The sequence below is a fragment of the Tauraco erythrolophus genome, chromosome 4 (genome assembly GCF_009769465.1).
Source record: "Tauraco erythrolophus isolate bTauEry1 chromosome 4, bTauEry1.pri, whole genome shotgun sequence".
NCBI lineage: Eukaryota > Metazoa > Chordata > Aves > Musophagiformes > Musophagidae > Tauraco > Tauraco erythrolophus.
The window spans coordinates 46,122,608-46,146,339 of record NC_141468.1 but is presented as its reverse complement, the minus strand read 5'-3'; the positions used below and the strand labels follow the sequence as shown (position 1 = coordinate 46,146,339).

Here is a 23,732-nt window from a genome sequence, read left to right as displayed (position 1 = left end):
TGTGGCGCTCCCCTGCAAAAGAAGAATAAGGACCACATTGTGTTACACATTTAGATGCTAGCCAGCACCCTGCTAGGTCCCGATCCCAGGCTCGGTCCCCGTGCCACAAAAAACAATTGTGCTGCCCAAAGCTGCCTTTGAAGCAACCCCGGTGAGGAAATGATGAAAAACTGATTCTAACAAAGCAAAGACAAGGAGCCACTTCAGACAACATCAGATAACTTAAAACCGCGCACAGCTCCCTGCTAGAATAAATTGGCCCATCATCGTCATCGTTGGTGAAATTTTATCTGTTCAGATAAGCAGAGAATTAGGCCAATAATGCCCTAACAGACTAAATTATGTAATGACTTATCTGCAAAGGTTGCCTTTGTTTCCTTTATAATGGAATTATCTCCACAAAAACAGTTGTTTAGCCACTTAGTTATGAAACCATGTAGGAACACCACAATTTCTATCATCAGTTTATGATTGTCTTTCATTATTATTAATTCAAACAGTGTTATATAGTGATAATGAATCACAACAGGGGCATTGCTTCAGATATTGTAGCACAGAATATCCACCAGACTAGAACAACTACCTGCTGCATTAGGGTAATTCTGACACGCTTTCTCTTTTTTCCTATTATTTTTTTGCTCCCCATTTATTTTCTCTCCTCTCAGCTTCCTAATCTAAGCAAAACCAATAATAATATTTTCCTCTTTGATAAACACCTTAGTGACATCTCAATTTATTTTTGAATCAGGCTGCCTGTTTCACTTCAGATCAATAGTTGGGTCTACTAGACATGTCAAGACCATCAAGTGAAAGGCATACTTGTCTAAACTTGAAAAGTCAACCCTAGACACAACATCCAACTTTTAAAATATCTGGAACACTCCTTGAACAAATGACATGACATACTCGGTTGTTCAAAATAATGGGACTATTTTTTTTGAGACCTGGTCTCACTACTTTGCATCTTGCTAAATTATTTACATCTGTGCTGAATGAGTATAGAGCCATGCCTTTACAGTCTGGTAGCGCTCTACATCATCTTTCACACACAGCTACATGATTGAACAAGTCTTTTGTTGAACTAGAAAATCAGGTTCATGCTCATCTCTAGACCAATTCCCTAATAACGATTTTTCCATCTTGCAATCTGAAGTTCAATTTAAGGACTGAGGAGAGATGAAAACTGCATTTTTCCTCATGAGAATTTGTCTTGTTCAGATCGAAAAATAAACAAAATATATGTTAGGAATTTACTGTCTTCATTTATATGTGAGTGACTTTTCCTTCTTTCTCTTGAGGAGGATAGTCCATGTTCCCTTCTGGCACCTAAGAAATCTACCTTATCTTGCACCAGGGAAGTCATTTACTGTTGAGACTATAACCTCTTTTTTTCAATCTACTGCTCATTGCCTATCAAGCATGATAGATGCTGCATACACTTCTCAGACCCCTACAGCATCAGCTTCAAACCTGTAAGAAGGCTGGTTAGCTCTAAAGTCAGCACCAATTTCCAAAAGCATACAATATATAGATATATATCTCCTTCAGTATGTAAGATACACTGCAAATCCATAGAGAAAGGCACTTTGCCTCGGTTTACTGTTGTAGGCATTTTTTTTTTTTAAATTTTATGGCATCTTGTCTTCATAAGGGAATCTGCTAATATATTACTGACTGAATTACATACAGTCCTAATTTTCTTAGCACATAATCTATCAAAAATAATCCTCATACAACTATGATCATAAAATGCTAAATTAATAAAATATTTTCTACAACCATTGTTCCATTTCTCTTTAATTTGAATACTTACGGACATTGACATTGAACTTTATCGTAATATTCAAAAGAGCCCCTTCCTTTAGCAGAAACAAAGAAAAAAATATTAGTGGTTGTTTTCTACACTTCCACAGTATGTTGGTTACAGCAATAAGAGCATTTTCATAGTCATTTAAAATGCTTAAGTGCGGCAGAGTATGATCATATTTTTGAAATGGTTAAAATACTTGTTATTAACCCATTATCACGAGGGTTCTCAATGCCAGAGCACATTAGTCCAAAGACTGTTGTCATCTCAGTTGTTCTTGTGCTCTATTGTTCTGCTCCTAGCTTCAGCTAGCTGCCACACGTAGGCTCAGGTTGTTGCCTTGCATTTTCTAACATATTTTGCACTCCCAGACGGGCAGTCTAGGATCTGGTTGCACAAGAAACAGAGCAGTCTGAAGAAAAAGAATCTTCAGCTATTTCCTAATCTCATTTCTCTTTGTCAAGTAATAATACTGAAGTTCTTATTCTCTAAACTAGGAGGTTAAGTAAAGATTGCAATAATTCTAAAAGAGAAAGTCTTTCTCTTCTCTTGGAAATCTTACCAATGTATAGAAAACAATGAAAAGAGCCCATTTTAGCTGTTGGCCATCTTCTTGAAATACATGTGAGAACTAATGACCTGTGGATTTTGCCTTTTTCTATTTTATTTTCCTTCTCAAATTACTAGCACCATGCTATCAAGTTTTCCTCACATAGGAACAGAAAAAATGTTTTTCCCTTGTTTTTAAGATTCTTCTTTTGCAGCATATGATTAGCTGGAACAATGCTCTGTTCAAATTGATGTTCAGAAATTTGTTTGGAGGCTCATTTTGAGACCAATAGAATTCTAGAAAGGGATTGCATATATTTTAGCATTAGCCATTCAGATACAGAAATGTCTTTTTCATTAGGTTTCATTTTCTATGCGTGTACAAACAGAATAAGAGATAATCCCTGCCCCAAACAGCCAGCAATACAAATACAGCCTAAAACTATGAATGTTATAGGCATATACCTTTCATCTCACAAGCCGCAATCAGAATATCAATTCAGATAATTCGTCTGAAAATATTCAGCAATATGCAACTTTGGTAGAATAAATAAAATCTAGTAGAGCAGCACTCTTACCACAAGTGAAATAGGTAGGTAGAAAGGACAAATTTAGGGTAAGCAATCCTCTTCCTTCAGACGAAGCCTGAAAATTCATACTGCCTTTTTTCATCTGATTGATATTTGAACTAGCATCGCAATATTTACATGACATAAATGTCAGAATTTACTCACAGCTGGAGGCTAGTATTCACAACATTGCTAGTTTACCATCATAAACTGTCTCTTTACACAGTCTAACTGAGTTGCAGCCTGATCCATGACCAAGACTACTGTGCACAAATAAACAGTAACAACATGATTGCTGTATTGAAGAATTACAGGCTAAACTGTCAGGATAACGGCAACTACTATTGCATTGCAGATTTTTTTTTTTTGGTAAAAGGAAAACATGATGTTTTTATTTTGCATTCTTAAACAAAGGTGTTCATTAGCAGCTCTCAGAGTTATGCTTAGCTTAATCCAAGTAGGGGGTGCAATATCCGTATTTCAAACTGTCCATAAATCACTCTCTGAGGATAAGAATCAATTGTAAAAGGAAAAGAGCCAAACGATATTTCAGAATTTTGGTATTAAAGACCCTTTATGCCAACAAATAATGAACATACTGTCTGCGTAAGTCAGGAAAACGTCATTTAAGTGTATCAGATAAAAAGCAACACATTTCTTTCACACGTCATGAAAACAGAAAAAACATGATAAAGGTTTTTGTCACTCTTCCAATTCTGTTATAGCAGGGTATATTAAACGAGCACTATAAAAGGTGGATATAAAGTTCTTCGAAATCAAAGTATTTTTATGTAAAAACTTTGTTTTATTCTTTCATTCGGAAGGTAATTTGTAAAGGTATAAAAATAGGATTCATCCCAAACGGTTGAATTGCGTATAAACTGGCATCATTATTGGAGAAGCCATAAAAATGAGAAAAGGGAAAACATGCAAAAAGCACTACAAAACTGGTTTGCGCAAATTCTCATAAAGTATGCCACCTCACCAAAACAGATGAGAAAGCATTTGCAATCACTGGCAATAGGCAAGTTTTCTTAGTATCCCTATAAATACCTGAAATCAGCCAAGGTGCAAGTGCTCAGAGAAGTAGTAAGTTTCCAGTGTAAAACTATTAATACTCTGAGCAATGGAGCAGTTTCATTTTCCCTACCTCCAACCCAATCTTGTTGGTTATCACACAAGAGGCAACCATGTGGAACCATTTTTTTAATGTTGGATAATGGTTCAGTATGGTACCAAGTACACGGGTATAGATGTGATTTTTGGTACTACTGTTTTCCTCCAATTCATGAGTCCCAAGCATCCATGGACCAATGACATACTTTGGATTTCTGACCATTACTACAAAGTATGACACAAATCTTACATAAGTCTTACAGTGCTCTGGTAATGTAGTCATATTCTTCATTTCTTTAATGCTAAATCCGAAATTTCCAGTTGTTAAGTTGAAATACTGCCAATACTTGACAAAACTTTGCAGCCATGTTTATTAATTTGATGTATACATATAGCTATCCCATACACATGTATATGCCTTGTAGGATTGGCTGTATATGATGCAGAATGCTACTTTAATATTGTACAGTGGGAATGTTTATTCATTTCTTCCAGAGTGTCTTGGTTATAAGAACTGCAAATTATTCTGATTTGGAAACGGTGTGGGAGTGAGGGCAGATGACACCTGTTCAGCACCACTCCTTACTCCCACACAAGGGATTTGCATAGTAATAGAAAAGCAGTATTTGCAGGTTTTTATTTACTACATAAATAGCGGTTACCTATAGATTATCGACAAAAGCACTGAGCGTAACAAACTGGAACCCACGTCTCTGCTCATGTCTTTATTTGTCACAACTATGAATTTCAGTTGCAGTTCTTCTAGCTTTATTTTTCTACCATATCCACTTTTTTGTGTTCACTTCCATTGAACATTGTTGTTCACAACAAGAAGTATGGTGCTATATACGTATTCCAAAAAATCTTACACATTGCATGATTAATCATTTAAATCATGAAATGATCAGCTTCACAATACTGTTCCTATGACCTACGTGAAGTTGTATGTATTCTCAGGTACCCATGACAGACCAGAACACTGTCCAGGCAGTGCAAATTTCCTTAGATACATCTAGTGTGATTCAGTGACATTTGGCTTACTGAAAAGTTTTGGAAAAACATTTTCTAGTCATTTGGCTAGGTGCCTGTTTGGCTGATGCCCTTTACCACTACTGGGTGATTCATAGCTTCCTACCTCTTAGAATCAATTCAGCAGAAATTGCCGTTGCTTTTCTATATCAAAGAGATAGGACAACAACTGATTTCTCTGGAAAATGCAAACCCAATTTATACAATTTCAAAAAGTAGTGGCACTATCTACTCTTAAAAGGATATAGTTATTTTAAATCTAAGCTTACCCTAAGGCAAAGGACTCCCTCCCCCAAATAAATAGCCATCTTGCATACTCAGATCAATGGCAGCTCCAATGCTTCCAGTTCAACCCAGCCAAGCTCTTTAGACAGGACTGTGGCTTTGCAGAATAAAAATCCAACAGAAAGCCAGAAAGCCATTCTGCAGTTTGGGGAGTGTCAGGATTGAACCCTCCAGAAAACATATGGCTCAGCAGCCTGGACTGCAAGGTCTTCTCTATGTGTTCTCCGGGAGGGAAGGGAGTGGGGCAAGGGCTGCAGGAACTGCATGCCATCCTTCTTGTTAGTCGTTTGCCTGTGGGCTTACACAGCTTCTGTTACTGTCTGACTACAAGCACATTCATCCTATGACCACGACGTTATCTGTGCACAGCTTGCGATCAGATAGGAAGGGGATACCAGCTCTTTGGTCGTGTGGTGAGCATATTTTCAGTTGCACAATGGCAGAAAGATTGGCGAATTTAAGCCCTGCTGTGCTCCCGTACCAGGTGAATAGTTCCTCATTCCTGCTTTAAATTACAGACTTCAAGCTTTTTGGGAGAGCTGTGAATATGTGAAAGCTGCAATGCAGTTATTTCTTAGATTCCCATCTATTTTTGTATTTCACTTTCTAAATGATCTTGTTACATAAAATGAGCTTATCTCCACCTACTATTCAACATCCTTAATTTCATATCTGGTTTCCCCCCCCCACACTTTTTATTAAATCTTCTCTCAACATAGTTTTGCCATTTTTGTAACTTTGGGCTATTTTATTTTGGGGACCTTCAAATATATCATTATTCTTGTGAATTATTTAAGTTTACTCTAAAGCTTTCCTATATTATTAATTTTACTCAGCTTAAATATTTTGGCTGATTTCAAAGAGTTAACAACTAACAGCTCGTACTGCTGTGCAAAGTATTCTTTTCCATACGTGTGCATCAGTTTGCTCCATGCTTCCACATAACTAATAATACACATCTAAAAAGATATAGATTTGAGATTAATGTGATCGATCCACTTATGTAATCCCATCAATCTGTTTATGTTTAAATATGTTTGTATGTTGTTACGGCATTTGGGTACCTCCTACGACTAAAATCTAGCACTAAATTAATGATACCCACAGAGAATTGTCAGGTCCCAATTACTTGTGTGCTTCTGCTGTCGCTAAACTGAGTAAACAGCCCGTCTGTGTTGCAGTACAGGCAGTGGAGATGATGTATTGTAATGCAGATCCCAGTCCTGTGCATTAGCATAGCAGCTGAGTGTATGAAGCGTTTATACTGTGCTAACTTAAAAGAATCAGCTTCATTCCCATGTAATACACAACTAATAATTACATTGAAAAGCCTCCAATTAAAGCCCTATCTGAAAGCTTTCCAGACCTGCAGAATCCCAAACAAGGAATGGTCAATGTCAAGTAAAAATTAAATTAAAAAGAACGCGATAAAAACCTTAATTAAAAGTGTGTCAGAACAAATACACGTCACTTTATGTCCCGAAGTCCATTAAATTTCAATATGACAAAGTGCCACTGGGCGTGAATGTCAGAGATTCAGTGCTGCTAGAGATTCAGTGCTGCTTCCCCAAAGCCTCTTTTGGCCTGTAAACCTACTCTTTTGTATCCTGACTGTCTCTGCAGATGGCAGGAAAAGTGATATCTGAGGAAACTCATCTCCCAAACACCCAAGACCACAGCTAGCCCCTGGAAGGTGGCAGCAAATGGACGCAGGTATTGAGCGTTCCCAGCTTCTGACATTCAGAAGGTGCTACCAGTACCATTTGCATCAATTGTCAGCTTCTGGGCAGCAGGCAAAGATAAACAGCAATAATAGCATTGGCCTCCAGTCCTCTCTGCATTGAGATTCAACGTACACACGAGCGACCAACCGCAGCCGGCCAACCACCACTGAAGCAGGCGCTGGTTCTGCTCCCCATCGAAAGGAGAGCAACCTTAAATCTAACCAGCAACAACCAGGACAACTCCAAACTGTCTTGAGAAGACTGTACACTACAGTCTCTCCTCCCAAAACGGAAACAGAATAAACCCCTGCAAAATTCTCCACCACCAATTCTCCTTCTACCAATAAGCTTTTTTCTTATCTCAGCCTAATCTTAGATGGGAGACACACACTTTTTCAGACCTATATTTTCAGTACTGAGAAGGAAGACGGGAGGATCACAGAACCTATCTGCAAAATATATGCTGCAAAAAACTCAAGCCATGACAGCCACAAAGTAAAAAAAAGAAAAGCAAAAAAAAAAAGCCACCAGACAAAGAAAAGAAAAGAGCGGATAGGTTTTATTCAGTCACTGCTCAAAATTAATAGACTAACACAATTAAAAATCACAGTCATTTCCATACATTGGTATTTTTTGCAAACATAGGGGGTCTCTCGATAATTTTTTGATAACAAAATGTTGAATAATACAGTTCCCTATTATAAAATCTACCAGAGATAGAATCTCCAAACCATTGGCAAAACCCTTCGAGACAACACCCCAAAATCATTATAGCTCTATATAATTACTTTATGATTTTATCTGTGTGTGTGCCAGCAGGAGCAAGAAAGAAGCTGCTCTTCACAGAGACAATTCTATCACAACAAGGCTTGCAAAGATATTAATGTAAAAGCTTCTCATTGTCTGAAAATCCTTTGCCATGGCAACTTAAAATCTGCTGCTTCCAAGTGATTTTAAAGCTTAACCATCCCTCCTAACCCTTGAGCTTCAGACCTGGTTTTCAACCACAACTATTAAATCTTCCAAACAGGTGTATACATTATCTCTACTAAGACCTGCATGATGAGCAGGTCCATTTACCCTACAGGGACAAGTAATCATTTTGAGTCTCATGTGTGGCAGAAATTATTGTATCAGAAATCCTGTATTAAAATCACTTAAACTCTTGCACACGTGCTTCCAGAATGGCTGGGGCACTGAGATGTTTTTTGCATTACAATGAAGCTGCTTTTCACTGAACTGTATTTTTGTGCTGCCTTGCACTTCCTGACCGCACTGATCCTCTTATCATCTTCAAGGATATCTGATAAGAATTATCTGATTCAACGGGAACTTGAGACAGTTTCAGCTACAGATGTACCAAAATTTGCTTTGAAATCTACAAATGCTTCTCCATTCAGTCAGTGAGACTGAGTACGTAGATAAGTTGACAAAAAATCTGTTACAAATTTAAACTGGAGAATTGTGTACCTCAATTTCTGCAAATATAAAAAAAAACCCTGTACAGTACATTTTTAACTGTGAGTTTTTAAACTGTGTTGGGCTAATGGCTCTCAGGCTTGCGTACCACAAGCAGTGACTGTAAACAAGTTAACCCCCTTGACGAAATACCCACCTCCATGCATTACATAAGGAGTGCTTATCGTTTCCTGTTCATCCATTATATTCCTGATTCTTGTTCAGGTGATGGCAAGGAAGAAGAATATTTAACATTCTGCTGTGTGGCTTTTGGGGTAATGCTTTTAAGGGCATATGCATGATCAAACTGACTGAAGATCTTAATTAACTACAGTCATGATACAAATCATATACAACAGTCTCAGGGAAGAAAGGGATCTGAGCACCAACACATGAGGAGGAAAAAAATCAGGAAATTCAAGATTTACTATGATTACTGACACAGAAGCACTCAGAGGCCCCTTTCAGTTGGACACTAGCTCTAAATGATAAGAAGCAGTCCTGTCCCCCACTGGAGATGATATGAGTGCAAACAAAGGCATAAAGAAGTGCTCTCCAAGATCAAACTTAGTCAAATACCTTTAAATACGGTCAAACAACAAGTTACTACCAAATCTGGGAAGAGTTAACTTTCAGGCTCGAAGCAGCGTTTAGGTGCACACAGAACAACAACTGAAAAGAGTAAATGTAAAACGACCTTACACATGTCTGTAAGTGTACACAACACTGTCAGTGTTTTCCAGAACAATATTTTTTTCTAGGTGTCCAACATTATACCACTGTGCTTTCCACAGAACGTGTTCATTTGGTCACCCGACGTGGAGATGCCTTAACTCTTCTAAACATTTAGGGATATGGGAAATTGCACAATTCAGATTCCTCTGGGATGCACTCTGGTTGGCATGCTCGGCTCACGCTTAGCTCAGAGACAGTCTGAGAGGTTGTGACCAAGCTCTGCACAAAGCATAGCCTTTGTACGCTTGGTAAAAAAATGCAGCTGTCCCTGGAAACAGAGAAGGCAGTTCTCAGGACTAGGTTTTCACGGGCAGAAAATGTACCAGGGAAGCAAGAACCCCAGTCCTGTTCCTACTCAACATGAGGAAATTTAATCCTCCACCTCCTCTGAGCATTTCCTATGCACCAGGGTGCAGTCTTGACTGGTGGGTAGGAAATTAAACCCTCTTCTCAAGCCTGGATAGTAAATGAGAAGGAAAGGCTCCTGGGACACCAACCTTCTGCTTTTCGGTTTACTAAGGCTTGGCCCTGAACTGCTGATTCAGTGAAAATATGGTCACTGTGACCGACCAAATCAGGAGAAGTTGGTAAAAGCACAGTTTACAGTGTATTTAAAAGCCTAAGTATGGATGGGATTTTCAAAAGTACATAGCTAAGCACCTTTCAGAGAACTACTGAAAATCCCATCTGACTTCTAATTCTGTATCTCAAAACACTTAAATAACTTTAAAAATGTGGCCCAATTTTTACGTTCCTGTTTTTAAAAATCATTGTAAAACTCACCATTTTACTTTGTGATTTTCTTCTACAGTTAAGCACAAAGTTGTTTGCACATCGTTATTCATTTTGTCTATTAAAAATCATCTGCCTCATAAGAATAATTGAATGCCACTTTTTTGCACATGCAAGAAGACAAATAAAGACATTTGGTCTATTCATGCTCGGAAAAGAAAGAAATCCAAAACTCCTGTCATCCACTGCAGTTCAAATTCACGAATTGTCCTTATTTGAACTACAGATGTTAGCAGAAGTTCCTGATCATTTTACTGACGCTTGTCTTGCCCTTCATTGCCTTTAATATATTAGTATGTTATCTATTGAGCTTCATGCCCATAACAGTGTAGAACTGGAGATCTGATGTCAGCATATGCTGTCAAATCTACATTTGAACCAATTTTAACGCTTCAGCTTACCAGGACTTTGGGGAGGAAACGGCAAGCTTTATGTGGATTTAGTGTGGCTATTGAAAATCTCGTGCAGTTCTACAGTGGTTTGTGTTTTATGACCATTGTCAAAACCGTGATGTGACTGTGTGTTAGCTTGTCCAGTCTTCGGTGATGCATAGATGGCAATTTTACGAAAACCTGCCTTTTATGAAACCCCATTTTTTGCATTCCTGGCAGCTTGCATGTAATTTCCTTCAAATACTTTTCACTGTAATTATTTAGAGTTTTTTTTCCATCTTGTCAAGTATCTTTAATTATCATGCTAACCTGATTAAGTCATTAAGTGATTTACTGTTGCTTATATGCCTTATTTCTTTCTTTCTGATTAGTTTGTGAGACACGCTCTAATCGCTGTGCTTTTCCTCTTTAATATGGCTTGCAGACCATTTAGGAATATGTGCTATTCAGACTATTTTATTATCCCCATATAAAATTCACGTAGAAATTGTTGACAAGAAATAAAAAACACAGACAATGATAGGCAATGTTCCTTGTTTCCTAGAGGCAAAAAGGTGGCATTCATTTATGCACAAGCAGAACAAACATCCAGTCAACACAGAGTACTCCAGCAATAGCCAAAGCCTTTACTAATTCTGTGGCCATGTAGAAGTTTAAACAAAACAGCATTAAAAAAATCCAAAATCTTTTACCACCCTTTATATGATAAAATAAAAACTTCACCTGATGGAAATCAGTGGGAGAATCTGAAAATATGTCTTGTTAGTAAGCTCTGGAATGGCAGAATCTAACTCTGTGTGTTACAGACAGTTTTCATTTAAGATATGTATGCAATTTGAGAGACAAGGAGGAAAATAAACACTGAGTGTATGTGGAAAGATAAAACTGGCAGATGGAGAAGATGGCTTTTATACTTCTGAGAATAAATAAAAACTAACAGAGAAAAAGAAAGGTAAAAATATAAAACTGAGCATGAACATTTTACATTTGACCAGAACGTTATCTTTCAATGAAACAACACTGGAATGAATACAGAACACTATTGTACCATATGGCTGTTTGTATCTCTGCCAGAAAAATTGTACCATCTGTCCTTTTACCAAAAAATGGACTGAAATGCTACGTGTTACAGGAAGGCTACCATTCTTTTCAATATACCAGACATGATCCTGACTAGCAAAATACAATTCTCAGTCCAGTAAGCTTAGCAATGATCCTGAGACAGTGCTTGTAACCAAGTCTGACCCAAAGATACTTGAAGGACTGTTTAATTACTGTGTCATACTTTTGAAATCCAGGCCAGTGACATAAAATTTGATCACCATTAATGAGGAATTGTCATTAATCATGTTGAGAAGCAGCTTAGAGCTTTTATATATTCTCTTAGGTTACAATACAACATCATTAACTAGATTTTGGAGAAATCCTAACTCCTCCACTCTACTCATCAAGCTGAGTACAATGACTTTGTCTATAGATGGCAGCACTATCAATTTACTTACTGCACCCTGTTATCAAACACATGAGATAAACAGCCATAAACAGCACACAGAACACATGCTTATACAATGCATCTCATTTACTATGCCTGATTGCTATAATATAAGTCAAACAAACAAAAAAGCCCCCATTCCCCTAGGGTTCTTCACATTTGAAGCAGATTTCATGGAAATTTAACTCAATTTCAGGAATATAATTGAACTAACAATCTGTTCTCTCAGACAGGATGTCCCCTGCTTGATATTATGCAGGACTGGACAGATGCCAAAGCAGATCTGAATGTACCTCAACGTGCTGGTGAAAAATGACTGGGCTTTTCTAACAGCAAGATGCGTGTTCTGGGTAGGTCAGGCAGCAGCACTCTGGCTGATGCTAGTCTTCCCTTTCATCTGACCTATCAGGATTCAAATATGCTGGAATTGTAAACAAAGAGAAACTACAGCAAACAGCATGTAAACAAGAAAACACAAAGTGCTTATTGTGCAAATGCTCTGCAGAAGGCAAACCTGTATGCAAATGCACAGCAATGGAATGCTTGGGAACCCTGCTCTTTGCTGAAGTACGATGCCAACAGCCAACAGAGCTGTTTGCTAAAATCAGAGTATAGCTTAGGATAGTCAGATTCAAGGTCTCCTATACATGAAAAGCAATTAAAACTAAAGAAAAAGGAATGGAATGATTTGGAGCAGCTACATAGATTTAAAAACCCCAAACCTATTAATTTGCCTTATCTAGATATCAGAAAGAAAAAATTAAAACCACACAGCAAGAAAATGAGAATAGATTTAAATATGAATCACCAAAGTATGTTTTTCACTAGATTTGCAATAAAACAAAGTACTTTTTTTTTTTTTTTTGGTTTGGGTTCCCAAGGAAACACAGCGTAGGTAATCATACTGTCTTCTTTGTGTGCAAGTATCAGCCTGGTGACTGACTGCCTCCTTTCCATACCTTTTTAGTATATTGGTCAGTGTCAATCAAACTTGACAGGATCACAGGCCTCTCAAGGATATTAAATTCCCACAAGCTTTGTGAAAGTAGGCAGCCAGGTAGAATAGAGAAAGCCTCCTAAGTATCCCTATATGAGGTGAAATCTGCAGCATGGTCTCACCTCTTATTACACACCAGAAAATACATATGTGAAAGAGATATTATGGATGTTCAAACTGCGGAAAAAAGTTTCAATTGAAGTAAGTATTTTATTAGACATCAGAATACCCAGCCTAAGCCTGAAATTTAAAGGAAATCATGCCTTATAATTCCACTACTCACAGAACTATATTTTAAATTTCTAGAGGACTACTGTTGGCCTTGGGCTTTTGTCAACTTTTAATGCAATGGAACGTTTCATCAGTGCAAAACCTACCTCAAGGTTGAAAAGCTATCAAGCTCGTATCCCCTGCTACCTCATGGAATCTGAAGCTGAGGACCATAATACCTAGACACTACAACAATTGGTGTTTTACAATATTGTAGACATATTAGTTACACAAAGGAAAGTGTGCACTAGTGCATATGAAAGATGTGCTTGTCTGACTAATTTCATTTATAAAACATAAATGATTGTCTATGCTTTGGTGTCGATTATCTTATATTACTCCATTTTGTTGTGAGAAGAATTCAAATCCTGATCAAAAAGATGCAATCCATGCCCAGATTAGACAAAAGCAACATCTATCTCATACTTGAGTCTATTTCTTGACTAATTCAGGTCAAAGAACTCGATCAATTTAGGAAATCACTCACTTGCTCTCCTGCAGGGACTACCAGACACACAGACTGAGCAGAATAGCAGATGGAAAGATTGTTCTTGTCAAGTGCTGGTTTCCTGACCAGAAGCCAGAGAATAATTTGCTGAAGTAGATATTCCTCAACAATGGGGCACTTTGGATAATCTCTGGGAATGGCTGAGCCAAGCCTCAATTCCACCATCCAGGAAGGAGTTTGGTCCGATATCCTTTAAGCTTGCTTAGCTCCAGTGAAAGTGACTTTGAATGACACAAGCAGAAACCTCTCCCAGAAACACCTTTGCTCGCGCAGCTTTCCAGATCTAGATCCCAAATACCCAATTTGTAAAGTAACATGCACTTCTTTTTAATTAAACATTCCCCCCTCTATTTTTTAGCCATGAGGGAGCAGCCTGAATTAACTTAGCTCTCAACCAGCTGAAACAATTTGTAGTGCAAGACTTGCTGATGCTGTCACATCCTTACATAAGCATTTCTTCACATCCCACATAGCCAGGGCTCCTGAACTTAAAAAACCCGTTATGTTGCATGCTCTCATAACCACTACTTTTAGCATCCCTCAAATGTTGACAAGCATGTGATGGTTTGCTGATGGGAAGCAACTGATACAGCTGAGTACTTCAACTCAGCTTCCTGGAATTTACTGCAGGAACGCATCCCCTCACCGCAATGTTGTAATGAGACTGGCCCTGGAGCCAGCTGTACTGCAAAGATTTCTAGAGAGGCTCAAACAGCCTTTAAGATGCTTTCTCACTAGGGCTCAATCAGGACATTATCATATCCTCTTCACTGGAAAGGTGGATTTAACCTGCAGACCTGTATATGTAAAGTGTTCTGTAACGCCATCAGGAATCTGAAGAAAAAGAGGTCCCATGAATTGGGCTTGATAGTGGAACCCCTTACTTCTCTGACCCGAAGCGATTCCTACAGAGATGCTGCTGTGCTGCACAGATTACATTTGGATCCTGAAATCCTCGTGTGTCACTACTTACAGGACAGAAATCAAATTTCAGTTCTGCCTACTATTAAATCATGCAAGTTTTATAATGTATCTTATTTGATTTTTGACAAACTGAAATCTGAGAGAGATTTTGTTGTGACAAAGCTCACAATACAGGGCTTACAAATCCTCCTTTCTGCCTTCACAAAAAAAGAAGAAAACAGCTGAGCTTTGCAGTGGGTGGGATTGTTTATGACAGATTTCCTTTTAGGCATGTTTTGCAATAAAACCTCTAAATGTTGCCCATTGCACATTGGTCAATTGTCTTACGTCACATTTGAATTTTGCAGTCAAATCAAGGCGTTTATGTCTGTTGGCACACATACTGGACAGATGCTATGCAATCCCCGCTTTATTTGCATCTTTCCTTAATGAGAGTTATATATTTTACTATTCGGTAAGTATTACATTAATATCTAATGTGATGGGATGCCACAAGAAACTCCTGCACACAAATTATTTTGATTTAAAGAGAGTAAAAACGTTGCTATTTGTAAACTTGAAGACAGCTCAGCAGAAACGAAAGGAATTCATGTGGGGAATGAGCAATAGCATATTAATCAACAAGACAGAAAAAAGATAGCTTAATAAACAAAAGAGGAAGAAAATCTTAATCTCCTCCTATGGACTAAATTCACTGCGCTAGCAACCATAAAATGTCAGGAGATGGTCCATCCATATTACCAGTTTTACAATTGTATCATATTGGTGGTAGATCCGTAAGCTGAGAGAAACACATCTGGCACAATCTTATCAACAAGACTGGTATAATAGAGGGAAAACCCCACAGTTTTTAGTTTAAAACCAATCGTATTGTTATAGGAGAAAAAAAATAAAGACTAGATACGTCTCTTATCTCTAGCTTCGTAAAACAGTCGCCTAGCACCTTAGCTGTCCTAAACAAAATAATATCTAACTAAAGGTGTTGCTGGTGTAGATACTTCCCTCATACCCAGCCTTGTTTTCCTCCTCAATACATCTGAAGGTTTCACAAAACAACACATACACTTTACAATAATATGTCTGAAGAGCTCAGTTATTCAGTTTATTACAAAGAAGATGTAAAGACACCTTAATGATGATACAGAAGACCTTCTTGAAGACAGGATAGCCGCTATGTTAACTTTCACAGTTAATAAACAAAAGCGTAAGAAATGGTAGCTAGGGATTAAACCCAGACAAATTCACACAGGAACTTCTTTACAGGGAAAAGTGGCATTTCTGAGCTTCACTCTTCCATCTTGGTGGCAGGTAATTTGCAGTTAATCAAACCCCCATGACTGACTCAACTAGAACAAGGTGGCTCTAAGCCCAGTTGCTGGCCTTTCTACCTCATTGACAGCACCACAGAAGTAAAGTGAGGGATAAAATATTTAGAAAGAGAGTCCCACTGGGATTCATATCACTCTCCTGAGACACACAAAAGGCACAATAACTGAATGTTGGCACCTCAATCTCAATCAGAAACAAGATTGTATTTCTCTCCTGTTACCTCCAGAAGGGTCATGTGAACTTTTTGGGGGACTGCATAAACAGAAGAAAGGGCAGGACATTACTTCCACCTTCAATTAGAAAGGTTTTGGAAAATAAATTTTGGAATTGGCAATGGGAAAACTTCTTTTCAGTTTTTGTTGAATGATAAACATCTCACAGCTGCCAGTGGAGAGCTTCGCTTGCCAAATGCATGAACAGATTTGAACAACTATCACCCATAAAGCATATACGTAAAGTAATGATACTGACAAAGCACTAGAAACACCTGTTTTCCTCTCTCTCTCTTTACGCTGAAGCACACTCTGTCATCACAGATGTATTTTCAGCACAGTGTACTAGAGGAGATGTGCAGTTCCCTTCTCAGCACATAAGCCCTACTCCCTTCAGGGATAATTCAAGATCAGGATCAGGGGTCCAATTTGTGAAAGGTATCTTTCTGTTCAAATGTGCACACAAAGGAGTTACATGCTGGAAACTGAGTCAGGAGGCATGTAACCACAGAAATATCTAGCAGAAACTCATAATCTTTCTTGCCCACATGGGGTTAAACAAACAAAAAGAGATATGGGATTTAAAGTAATGTATAAACTTGAATTTAAAGTTGTTTCAATTTCTTCAAAAAATCCTACAAACTTCATCAAACCTCGACTGCATTAACAGTGCTAATAAAATGCTCATCATGCTGTCTTAAAAACCTGTGGGACTTTACACAGTCCTGAAAAGGAAATGCCTTCAATTATACTTTCCTCACTTTCTGTGAACATTTAAGCACTGATCTAAACTGTATTTATAGAGATGAAAAAAGACATTTTCTTTTTGAGTTCATATTTTATTTTTTTTTCTTCAAGTCCTTTAAAAGAAAAGACATAGCCTGCTATTTTCAGAGAGTAAAAATAAATTAAACCTACTAGTCAGAGAACTGACTAATTTCCCTAAAGACTCCAGAATCTATCTACAGTATTTCTATATCCATTTTACAGCCACTCACGTTGCTATAAAATTCTTGTAGAGCTTGAAAACCTAAAGTATTAACTATCTCATTTTCATATAAGTAATTAACACACACATCTCCACACTTGCTTTGGGACTGCATAACCAAATAAAAACATACTATAATTTAATCAGGAAGAAGCATGCACACAAACACATACAAAATGCATTCTTTTGATGTGGCTATTCAAATAAAAGAATAAGAAGTCTTCCTGCGCTCTGTTTTGGGGAACGGAGGGTGGGGGGAAATCAATAGCAAAGCCAGAAAATTACGACTATTGGCTGGCAGAGTCCACACAGCAGGGTGCTGACCTCCTATACCTTTGGTCAGCGTGTACGATTAAGGAGATGTACACACACAATAAGCTTTCTTTCCTTTCTCAAATCAAGAAGCTGTTCAAACACCTCCTGAGCCCAGGCGCTTTTTCAGCACAGTGTTTCTCCTAAGGTTTCTCAGAGCAATGCCTACAGGTTTTGTACAACTTCACTGGTAATCAGCAGGCACAATCTATTTTTCCTCACTGTAAGCATAGAAGGAAAAAAAGAGCAGAACAATTTGATTCTGCTTCTTTGTAGGAAATGCTACATTTGATGGTCCATCTTATACAATACATTATTGTGTGCAATAGCCTGTAGGATATGATTCAGTGGAAATTGTGTACTCACTCCAAAATGGATAATTACCTGACAGCATCCTCATAAGACTCTCCAAAACGCCCTGGAATATGAGAGTTTACGTATTCTTTAACATAACTTCTAAGATGAATACATTGTAATTTGAAATATATTTTGATTTTGGAATTGCCTTCTTCGGCTTTTAACTTGAGGAAGAAGGTGGTTTGATGTCAAAGGCTTGAGTTAGGATTAGAAGAAACAAGTCCCTAAGACCTTATTTACCCATTGAAGAGGACCATTTCAGACAAGACCCCAGTCCCTACTGTCCAGTCTTAAGGAAGATGTCACCAATAGGAAGGTTCTTCCAAAAAGGAGAGAAAGATTTTAAGACGATGGAGATTTGGTGACTGATTCCATCACCACTATGGGAGCCCACAGTGAATTTACCATGATTTCATGAGACTGCTTTGAAAGTGTTAGAGAGATGTATTGTTGCAGCCATCTACTGTTGGAAGTTCTGCCAGTGTATTACAGGAGAGATACTGAGATATCTAATGTTGTAGAAATCCTCACCGTAGAGTAGAGATCTTAAAGTATTTGTTGGTATGATCTCTGTTGGATTCTTTAGGATTAGGCTAGTTGCAAATGCAGCTGTTGTGGTAGCGATGTTTGTTGTTTATTTTTATTTGGTCTTTTAATAAGGCTGTTTTCTTTTCCCTTAATATTCACTGAGTTATGCTTACAATATGGCTTATAGCAAGGCCATGGCACTAATGGTGTATTCCTCTTTCCACAATGCTACATTTGTGTTAGCTAGCTTTTAAGGTTTCTTATGTTTTAATGAAGTTATTAAAGTGAATGCTCTGACTGCATAATTCATGAGCATTCACTCTATCTTCAAAGAGCTGGTCTCCAAACAATTTTTAATTTTTCAATTCTTTTCTAAGGCATCCAACCAAGCCTTTTGAATTTGAATGCAATATTAAAAATAAATGTCTAATTGTAGAAAACTAGCTTTATTTCAGCTATAGTACCATTTGGTCCCCAGAGAAGGTTCTGATTTATAGTATTTGCTTGGCAGATACAAAGAGATGCTGTGTATTTTCTATTTATAACTCATAAATATTGAGATTAGCTTTCACACATAATAGACTGGATTACGGGCTGCTTTCTTTTCACAGCTGTATCTGCAGCTTTCTGAAGAAGGAAGAGCACATGGATCCAATGACAATCCTCTTTTGCTCGCAGTTCTTCCTAAGCATTAATTTGGCATAAATAGGTACAGTTTGGGGTCTGCTAAAATATTTGCTACTTGGCAACAGTTCCTAAGGCAATACCTGAGCCCCTGCCAGCAAGGGCATCTCCTTCCCCATTGAAACTCCCCGGTCTGATCAGGGGGAGTGGTGAGAGGCAGCAGTGCTGAAGAGATAAGGCGAGGGTACATTGCTTGCTACTAGGATACATTCCTGGTAATTAGATTTGCCAAAAGCTAAGCATACTAAATAAAACACAGAGAACAAAACCACATTAGCCTTCAATGATTTTTTGAAGGAATAAACCATACTGAAATTAATCCTGAAAAGATGATGAGCTATGTTAAAGCTTACACGCATTATCTGCTACTAAGAGATGACTTTTTGATACAAAACAGTATTTTGCCAGTAATACATTCAGCCACTGAAGTTCTTAAATAAAAAAAAGAGCATTCAAGTCAAAGAGCCTGGGTAGCTAAACACCCGTAACAACAGCCTGCCTAGGTGCCAGCCTTCCGAAGGTTCAGAGTGAAAATGCTTTTCAATGTATTCAGATAATTTATTTCAACGATTGGCTTGGTCAAAGCAGAGAAAGCTATTGAAAGTTGAAATGAAAGTTTTTACTTCTAGTTAAGAACAAAAATGATTACAAATGGAGAGTATGACTAAATACATGGAAATCTATAGAACTGCCTGCATAAAGGTATATTAATCATAGAATCATAGAATCATAGAATGGCATAGGCTGGAAGGGACCTCAGAGATCATCTAATCCAACCTCCCTGTCATGGGCAGGGACGCCTCTCAACTAGACCAGGATACTCAAGGCACCGTCCAACCTGGCCTTGAACACCTCCAGAGAGGGGGCATCCACAACTTCTCTGAGCAATTTATATTGGGAATCTTCCTACGTAATAAAAAGAAGCACCGTATTTATTGCACAGACCACATTTCCCTGCTAGTCTGACGTTCTGAGAGTTAAACAACCATTTTTTCTTTAGAAAATAAGTAAAAACTACAAAGAAAAACAAGATTAAAATGCATTTAGATAAAAGTTTCATACTCATTTAAATCCATATGTGAAATCACTAGCACTTTGATTTAAATGAATATCTCATAAGAGACCTGCAGATAACTCCTGCCCTCTTTCTGGACCAGAAGGGATTGTAAACCTGAATAAAGTATCATAATTCATAGACAACCCTTGTGAACTGAATGGCATTGTTGATCTGCATTGTGCCCTTATCGAGGAATTAGTCAGACTATGTTTCTATGGCCTTTTTGGAGAGATTAAACTGCAAACTGGTTTTGAAATCTTCCAATTTTGCAAATCATCTAAATGAAATTAAAAAAACCCAAAGGACAACACAGTGACTTGGGAGTCTAAGTTCCCTTGGTTTGCTGTAAGACCTAAGCTTCTAAGTCTTGTAGACATTTTGGATGAAGGATACCAAAAAGCCATGTAACCTAAGTTTACCAGATTCAGACAAACAAAAATAATCTTTTTATAGCTTACATTCCTACATATCACCTGCCAGATGTCAGATTAATTAAAAATGCATCTGAATATAATTTAAATGATTAAAATGCCATTTTAAAACATGCATAATTGTTTGCCAGAGACCCTCGCTCACCAGAAGTAATAATTTCCACTTGTTGTGGTGACTTGATGAGCTCAGGCTGAACAGATCCAGTTTTTGAGCCAAGGTTTGCTTTAGTCACAGCCTGATGTCGCAATTAAGTTTAAGACCTGGGAGTTTATTGCTCAGATGGGTGATCTGGTTTTGTTAGAAGGAGTCTAATGAATTTGATTATTAGTCTGTTGTCTTTTATTGTCTGTTTCCGAAGTAATTTGCGCTTGGCTTTTGACTGCAAATAAAATTTATGGAAAAGTTCAAAACACTAGAGATAAAGGCTTTTTTTTTTTGCAACTGTAGTAACCGTTAAATGGGATATAAACGCTGACTAGCAGGATTAAGGTTTCACCAGTAGAATTTCACCCTGTAGAAGTGCTAGGAAAGCTAATACTTTTAATCCACTTTGATCTGTCTCTTGCTTTTGATAGGTACTTTCTTAACTAGGCTCTCTATCTGCAAAACATAAAACATACATATTGAAAATCAAGCATGTTCTTAAGTCCGACTGACCACAATTATGGGTGCATTCCAATTTTTAATAAATTACTAAATAAAAGTGCAGAAGACTGCTGACCCACAGCGACTGGTTCTTTGTATTGGGACTAAAGATAACATAAATGCTAAAGCTTTCCACATCACTGAGGTGCAAAGGGAGAGCAGATATTTACTAGCAGCAGTAATACTCAAGTTGTGGAGAGAAGCAGCCAGAAGGAAATTGCAAGGTCGCCCACCACTGTGCTGCGAATGCTTGGCAGTGCTATGTCAGATCTCTTGCAGGCGCCAGGGCTTCGCTTCTCCTTTCTGCAAGGCAGATAAACCCCATAGAGAGGCATAAAGGCTGGATGCAAGAGACAATAGAGCCCTTTCCAAATGTCTGTCTTCTGTTTTTCCAGCATCTTCTCCAAAATAAGAGAAAATAACAAAAATACATATTCTAAACTCAAAAAACCCCAGATACTTTTTACCTATTTTTGACAAACTTCTAGATTTGTTTTTTCCCATCTGTGTCAATTACATAATTTTCACCTCTTGCTAATGGCTTTCCGTTGGTGACAGTAAGTGCTGTTGAGTATACAGGTAACGTTCAGTTTGAGATCACATTTGATTGTTAACATTTTCCCACCTCCACTGCAACGCAAAACTTTCAGTTTTGCAAAGTGAAAAGCCATTCTAGGATCTAGAGGAAATAACAAAACTACCAGGGAAAGCGTTTGCTAATCAAGATAAAGCCTTGTCACCTTCATTACCACTTAGCAGTACCGTACTTTGAGAGTAGGTATTATTTAGCGTGAATAATGACAACAGAATCTCAGCTTGATTTCAAAAGTTATTTCTGCATAATTTATTCAAAAGATAAATTCCCTAATGAAAGATACTGGATCCACTTTAAACCAACATTATTTCGTCTATAATTACTGCCTCAGGAGAACCGTACTAACTGCTATTTATCACTGTCAGTGACTTTTGAATTCCTGCTACAACCATGGTATCCCATAGGGTTTGTTTGTCTCTGAGAGAACATGATGTTTCTAGTTTGGCATGGCCCTAAAAAAGGAGAACAAAACCTGTCATCCCTTAGCATTATATTTAAATGCTGAAGCACATAGAGGAGAGTAAGCCCATTCATTTCTTTGCAGTTATTTCCAACACAATGCATTATATTTTTCATCTGAAGTTTCTAGGTGGTCTTCAGTTCATTAGTGCTTCCCCTGATCTGTTCTTTCTTTTTTTATGAGCTGAGTATCCATTACCCATCATACTTCTCGCAAAGTTTGTAACAGAATACAGATGCTCTGGCTCTTAGAACTACACTTCAGTCACAAACCCCCACACTTCCTCATTATAAGAATCCAATCTTCCATTACAAAACAATTAGAAAATAAATGTGCTTAGGAACATTAATTTGCAATTGGTTCAGTATGAGTGTTAGGGAAACTATTACTGGTGTGTACTAATCCAGTGTCCATTTTAGCCAAGAAAACACTAGACTTGACTGAGATAATGACTACAACTATATTTTGATGTCTTTTACTTTATTATGTCTGTTGCTGTGCAGTGGGAGACTTTAGAAGCAAGAAAAATAAAAAAAAACCAAACTGGTTACTGGTATAGAGACTTTGTTTCCCCTCACTTTGTGAAGGTCCTCCTGTTATTGTTCATCAAAAGTTGTAGATAAAACCTTGAGGCTTGCTTTTAGCAGGTTCCCATTTCTCTGTGTATTTTGAGTATAACTCTTACCTTGTGCTAAAGTTGTAAGAAAATAAAAGCAAAACACTTTTTTCTTGTCACTTGCTAATTCAAAATCACAAATTACATCATCTATGTGTTAGTGATAGCTGTAAAAGTTTGCAGTTCTAGAGCTGCACTGGAAATATTCTCATTTTCACTGGTCAGTAGAAACTGTCTCTTTTAAACAGAAGGTATATAAAATAAAATTCTCCTGGAAAGACCTCTCCTTATAAAGCATCTTGTTATTTAATTTGGTCTCAGCTAATTGGCAATTTAGACAGTAATCTGTGTTCAAATTCCAGACACAGCAGACAACAGAAGCCTACACAGAGCTCCACCAGGTCCTTGGGACACAGCTCTACCACAGAGCTACAGCCCTGATGCCACGTGTGCTGACTGCACGCTTCCTTAGAGATGGCATACATCATCTCACCCACGGTGTGTACAGCATTACCATGAGGAAAGACTATGAGGACTATTTGTAGGTACTAAGCATGTTGGAGGTATCAACCTCACTACCGCAAGTGCAAGACTGTAATTTTGATTGCTGGTGTATATGCAAATGTAGAGCACTCTCAAGTCTGTGCATGGGAGCAATCACACCTGAGCCCTTGAAACGCAGCAACAATTATCCTAGTACCTCACCCAGCAGTCAGCATGGTGACCTGTGATGAGTTCCTCTATTATCAGTAACATTGTAGGGAAATGCTCACGTTTTGTTAGGTTAAATGGACAATAGGAATTGTAGTCAGATTTTTTTTCTCTTGCTTGAATAGTCTGTATTTATCTCCAGGCAACAGGAGAGAAGGA

The 23,732-nt window shown here is 37.9% G+C and overlaps 1 protein-coding gene across 2 annotated transcripts in view; it reads right to left on the bottom strand.

Moving 5' to 3' along the window:
• SYT1 (synaptotagmin 1) overlaps positions 1–23,732 on the bottom strand; it is a 130,779-nt gene that overhangs the window by 27,808 nt on the left and 79,239 nt on the right. The window lies entirely within an intron of this gene.